The sequence below is a fragment of the Channa argus genome, chromosome 8, assembly GCF_033026475.1.
Source record: "Channa argus isolate prfri chromosome 8, Channa argus male v1.0, whole genome shotgun sequence".
NCBI classification, from domain to species: Eukaryota; Metazoa; Chordata; class Actinopteri; order Anabantiformes; family Channidae; genus Channa; species Channa argus.
In genome coordinates this window covers 26,213,512-26,219,050 of record NC_090204.1, presented here as the reverse complement: position 1 = coordinate 26,219,050, position 5,539 = coordinate 26,213,512, and positions in this window count along the sequence as shown.

Sequence of the window (5,539 nt, the reverse complement as noted above, 5' to 3'; positions counted from 1 at the left end):
TTTTACACATTCCCAGTTTTGTCTGATTTTGACTTAATTTTTATTGTTTTTTGTCCCTTTTGCCTTTGTTTGTGCCTGTCAAATAAAATTGAATTTCAAAAGGTGTGTTGTTTCCTGTTTGTTTTTTCGGTTGGCCTTTGTTATTTATTAATAAAGCCTACCCGAGAGGGTTAGGGTTAGGCGATGGCCCCCCGAGATGGTTAGGGTTAGGGTTAGGGCCTTAGGGTCAGGGCAAAGGTCAGGACTCCTCGCTCAGGACTTCCACACAGCGGGTACGAGTGGAGGTCAGGACACACCCCAGGAACTTCCACGCAGCGGGAAACAGTTCAGGCACGGGCGGGTTAGGACCAAATAGAAAAAAGACCCAAATTAGGGTTCGTGGCACTGGCCATGAGACTGTCCCTGATTCCCAGAGTGTGTCCCTCCCCCCAGACATCCCTGATCCCAAGTTTTGGGTTCCCCCTCCCTGAGAAAAAAAATATAACAACAAATAAGAAAATAAAAAATTAAATTAGGCTATTATCCAACACACCTTTAAAAAAAATATAAAAACAAAAACAAAATAAACAATTAGGCTTCGAACACGGAATCCGGACAAATATTCATTTTAAATTGAAATTGGCATTTTGGCCTAAGCATGCTTGGGTTATTTTGCTCATGCCTCTGTTGCAACGTTTCGGAGGATGTTTCTCCTTCATCAGGCTGAGGCTGAGCTGCACTTCTGTGCCTCTGGGTCCCTGCTTTTATACGGTAGGTGGGTGGAGTCTTTTTGGACTTCCTTTTTTCTGTTTTTCACATTCCCAGTTTTGTCTAATTTGACTTTCTTTTCAGGTTTACAAGGTAAGTGGGTGGAGTCTTTTTGGACTTCCTTTTTACTTTTACACATTCCCAGTTTTGTCTGATTTTGACTTAATTTTTATTGTTTTTTGTCCCTTTTGCCTTTGTTTGTGCCTGTCAAATAAAATTGAATTTCAAAAGGTGTGTTGTTTCCTGTTTGTTTTTTCGGTTGGCCTTTGTTATTTATTAATAAAGCCTACCCGAGAGGGTTAGGGTTAGGCGATGGCCCCCCGAGATGGTTAGGGTTAGGGTTAGGGCCTTAGGGTCAGGGCAAAGGTCAGGACTCCTCGCTCAGGACTTCCACACAGCGGGTACGAGTGGAGGTCAGGACACACCCCAGGAACTTCCACGCAGCGGGAAACAGTTCAGGCACGGGCGGGTTAGGACCAAATAGAAAAAAGACCCAAATTAGGGTTCGTGGCACTGGCCATGAGACTGTCCCTGATTCCCAGAGTGTGTCCCTCCCCCCAGACATCCCTGATCCCAAGTTTTGGGTTCCCCCTCCCTGAGAAAAAAAATATAACAACAAATAAGAAAATAAAAAATTAAATTAGGCTATTATCCAACACACCTTTAAAAAAAATATAAAAACAAAAACAAAATAAACAATTAGGCTTCGAACACGGAATCCGGACAAATATTCATTTTAAATTGAAATTGGCATTTTGGCCTAAGCATGCTTGGGTTATTTTGCTCATGCCTCTGTTGCAACGTTTCGGAGGATGTTTCTCCTTCATCAGGCTGAGGCTGAGCTGCACTTCTGTGCCTCTGGGTCCCTGCTTTTATACGGTAGGTGGGTGGAGTCTTTTTGGACTTCCTTTTTTCTGTTTTTCACATTCCCAGTTTTGTCTAATTTGACTTTCTTTTCAGGTTTACAAGGTAAGTGGGTGGAGTCTTTTTGGACTTCCTTTTTACTTTTACACATTCCCAGTTTTGTCTGATTTTGACTTAATTTTTATTGTTTTTTGTCCCTTTTGCCTTTGTTTGTGCCTGTCAAATAAAATTGAATTTCAAAAGGTGTGTTGTTTCCTGTTTGTTTTTTCGGTTGGCCTTTGTTATTTATTAATAAAGCCTACCCGAGAGGGTTAGGGTTAGGCGATGGCCCCCCGAGATGGTTAGGGTTAGGGTTAGGGCCTTAGGGTCAGGGCAAAGGTCAGGACTCCTCGCTCAGGACTTCCACACAGCGGGTACGAGTGGAGGTCAGGACACACCCCAGGAACTTCCACGCAGCGGGAAACAGTTCAGGCACGGGCGGGTTAGGACCAAATAGAAAAAAGACCCAAATTAGGGTTCGTGGCACTGGCCATGAGACTGTCCCTGATTCCCAGAGTGTGTCCCTCCCCCCAGACATCCCTGATCCCAAGTTTTGGGTTCCCCCTCCCTGAGAAAAAAAATATAACAACAAATAAGAAAATAAAAAATTAAATTAGGCTATTATCCAACACACCTTTAAAAAAAATATAAAAACAAAAACAAAATAAACAATTAGGCTTCGAACACGGAATCCGGACAAATATTCATTTTAAATTGAAATTGGCATTTTGGCCTAAGCATGCTTGGGTTATTTTGCTCATGCCTCTGTTGCAACGTTTCGGAGGATGTTTCTCCTTCATCAGGCTGAGGCTGAGCTGCACTTCTGTGCCTCTGGGTCCCTGCTTTTATACGGTAGGTGGGTGGAGTCTTTTTGGACTTCCTTTTTTCTGTTTTTCACATTCCCAGTTTTGTCTAATTTGACTTTCTTTTCAGGTTTACAAGGTAAGTGGGTGGAGTCTTTTTGGACTTCCTTTTTACTTTTACACATTCCCAGTTTTGTCTGATTTTGACTTAATTTTTATTGTTTTTTGTCCCTTTTGCCTTTGTTTGTGCCTGTCAAATAAAATTGAATTTCAAAAGGTGTGTTGTTTCCTGTTTGTTTTTTCGGTTGGCCTTTGTTATTTATTAATAAAGCCTACCCGAGAGGGTTAGGGTTAGGCGATGGCCCCCCGAGATGGTTAGGGTTAGGGTTAGGGCCTTAGGGTCAGGGCAAAGGTCAGGACTCCTCGCTCAGGACTTCCACACAGCGGGTACGAGTGGAGGTCAGGACACACCCCAGGAACTTCCACGCAGCGGGAAACAGTTCAGGCACGGGCGGGTTAGGACCAAATAGAAAAAAGACCCAAATTAGGGTTCGTGGCACTGGCCATGAGACTGTCCCTGATTCCCAGAGTGTGTCCCTCCCCCCAGACATCCCTGATCCCAAGTTTTGGGTTCCCCCTCCCTGAGAAAAAAAATATAACAACAAATAAGAAAATAAAAAATTAAATTAGGCTATTATCCAACACACCTTTAAAAAAAATATAAAAACAAAAACAAAATAAACAATTAGGCTTCGAACACGGAATCCGGACAAATATTCATTTTAAATTGAAATTGGCATTTTGGCCTAAGCATGCTTGGGTTATTTTGCTCATGCCTCTGTTGCAACGTTTCGGAGGATGTTTCTCCTTCATCAGGCTGAGGCTGAGCTGCACTTCTGTGCCTCTGGGTCCCTGCTTTTATACGGTAGGTGGGTGGAGTCTTTTTGGACTTCCTTTTTTCTGTTTTTCACATTCCCAGTTTTGTCTAATTTGACTTTCTTTTCAGGTTTACAAGGTAAGTGGGTGGAGTCTTTTTGGACTTCCTTTTTACTTTTACACATTCCCAGTTTTGTCTGATTTTGACTTAATTTTTATTGTTTTTTGTCCCTTTTGCCTTTGTTTGTGCCTGTCAAATAAAATTGAATTTCAAAAGGTGTGTTGTTTCCTGTTTGTTTTTTCGGTTGGCCTTTGTTATTTATTAATAAAGCCTACCCGAGAGGGTTAGGGTTAGGCGATGGCCCCCCGAGATGGTTAGGGTTAGGGTTAGGGCCTTAGGGTCAGGGCAAAGGTCAGGACTCCTCGCTCAGGACTTCCACACAGCGGGTACGAGTGGAGGTCAGGACACACCCCAGGAACTTCCACGCAGCGGGAAACAGTTCAGGCACGGGCGGGTTAGGACCAAATAGAAAAAAGACCCAAATTAGGGTTCGTGGCACTGGCCATGAGACTGTCCCTGATTCCCAGAGTGTGTCCCTCCCCCCAGACATCCCTGATCCCAAGTTTTGGGTTCCCCCTCCCTGAGAAAAAAAATATAACAACAAATAAGAAAATAAAAAATTAAATTAGGCTATTATCCAACACACCTTTAAAAAAAATATAAAAACAAAAACAAAATAAACAATTAGGCTTCGAACACGGAATCCGGACAAATATTCATTTTAAATTGAAATTGGCATTTTGGCCTAAGCATGCTTGGGTTATTTTGCTCATGCCTCTGTTGCAACGTTTCGGAGGATGTTTCTCCTTCATCAGGCTGAGGCTGAGCTGCACTTCTGTGCCTCTGGGTCCCTGCTTTTATACGGTAGGTGGGTGGAGTCTTTTTGGACTTCCTTTTTTCTGTTTTTCACATTCCCAGTTTTGTCTAATTTGACTTTCTTTTCAGGTTTACAAGGTAAGTGGGTGGAGTCTTTTTGGACTTCCTTTTTACTTTTACACATTCCCAGTTTTGTCTGATTTTGACTTAATTTTTATTGTTTTTTGTCCCTTTTGCCTTTGTTTGTGCCTGTCAAATAAAATTGAATTTCAAAAGGTGTGTTGTTTCCTGTTTGTTTTTTCGGTTGGCCTTTGTTATTTATTAATAAAGCCTACCCGAGAGGGTTAGGGTTAGGCGATGGCCCCCCGAGATGGTTAGGGTTAGGGTTAGGGCCTTAGGGTCAGGGCAAAGGTCAGGACTCCTCGCTCAGGACTTCCACACAGCGGGTACGAGTGGAGGTCAGGACACACCCCAGGAACTTCCACGCAGCGGGAAACAGTTCAGGCACGGGCGGGTTAGGACCAAATAGAAAAAAGACCCAAATTAGGGTTCGTGGCACTGGCCATGAGACTGTCCCTGATTCCCAGAGTGTGTCCCTCCCCCCAGACATCCCTGATCCCAAGTTTTGGGTTCCCCCTCCCTGAGAAAAAAAATATAACAACAAATAAGAAAATAAAAAATTAAATTAGGCTATTATCCAACACACCTTTAAAAAAAATATAAAAACAAAAACAAAATAAACAATTAGGCTTCGAACACGGAATCCGGACAAATATTCATTTTAAATTGAAATTGGCATTTTGGCCTAAGCATGCTTGGGTTATTTTGCTCATGCCTCTGTTGCAACGTTTCGGAGGATGTTTCTCCTTCATCAGGCTGAGGCTGAGCTGCACTTCTGTGCCTCTGGGTCCCTGCTTTTATACGGTAGGTGGGTGGAGTCTTTTTGGACTTCCTTTTTTCTGTTTTTCACATTCCCAGTTTTGTCTAATTTGACTTTCTTTTCAGGTTTACAAGGTAAGTGGGTGGAGTCTTTTTGGACTTCCTTTTTACTTTTACACATTCCCAGTTTTGTCTGATTTTGACTTAATTTTTATTGTTTTTTGTCCCTTTTGCCTTTGTTTGTGCCTGTCAAATAAAATTGAATTTCAAAAGGTGTGTTGTTTCCTGTTTGTTTTTTCGGTTGGCCTTTGTTATTTATTAATAAAGCCTACCCGAGAGGGTTAGGGTTAGGCGATGGCCCCCCGAGATGGTTAGGGTTAGGGTTAGGGCCTTAGGGTCAGGGCAAAGGTCAGGACTCCTCGCTCAGGACTTCCACACAGCGGGTACGAGTGGA